Source organism: Crocodylus porosus, unplaced genomic scaffold, assembly GCF_001723895.1.
Source record: "Crocodylus porosus isolate Cpor-Errol unplaced genomic scaffold, CroPor_comp1, whole genome shotgun sequence".
NCBI lineage: Eukaryota > Metazoa > Chordata > Crocodylia > Crocodylidae > Crocodylus > Crocodylus porosus.
The window spans coordinates 24,436,322-24,437,139 of NW_017728911.1; positions in this window are offsets into that span (position 1 = coordinate 24,436,322).

Consider the following 818-nt stretch of genomic DNA (forward strand, 5'->3'; position numbering starts at 1 on the left):
GGATCATCTTGATTAAGTGGGAGAAGTGGGGCTGTGATGATGTTACTATTCCTCAGGCTGGCCTAACAGGAGGCTTTCTGGTTCGGGACAGAGAACTGAATGAGAGGAGGTGTTGGCGAGTTAAACATCATCTCCGGCTGGCCAGGCCAGTGAGGACATTAAGCCTTCCAGTGTCCTAGTTGGCCACAATAATGACAACTGTCATTATTTTGGGACTGAAATCTTCTTCGTCCCATCCCATGACCACATCCCCTGCCTCTGAACTGTCCTTAATGGAAACCTCAGTTTCTGCTCCTGCCTAAAGTCTGTAATTGTAATGACATTAGCTTAGTTTTCGTGGATTTCTTTTTCTTCTCCTGGCAGGTTGTACAATGATTTGCAATGGTGACTAGATCTGCAAATGGCTTAGTCTGCCAACCTACAGCAATTGTGCACAACTGTTTCTGGACTTTAGAAAGAAGTCTGTGGACAGAAGTGGAAGCAACTGCTTCTGGGGCAGTTTCAGCTCCATTTACAATACCAGAATGTCTTTCAAATACTAGTTTCAAGCAGTGCATGTAGTCTGCTGGGGATTCTCCTTTATTTTGTTTACAGTTATGTATTTTGGCCCAGTCAGTTTTCCTGGGGCAAATTTTAAGCACAGCCTTAAGAAGGCGTCTTCGGGCATCACTAAGTAATCTCCTATTCCGGGGTCTTGAGGTCAAGTAGCCTGTGCGATGAGGTGGTTGCAGACCTCAGAGGGCAGAACACTTCTCATTAATTGGTTCAAATCTGCCCATGTTGGATTATAACAATGGATTACAGTGTCTAATTCATCT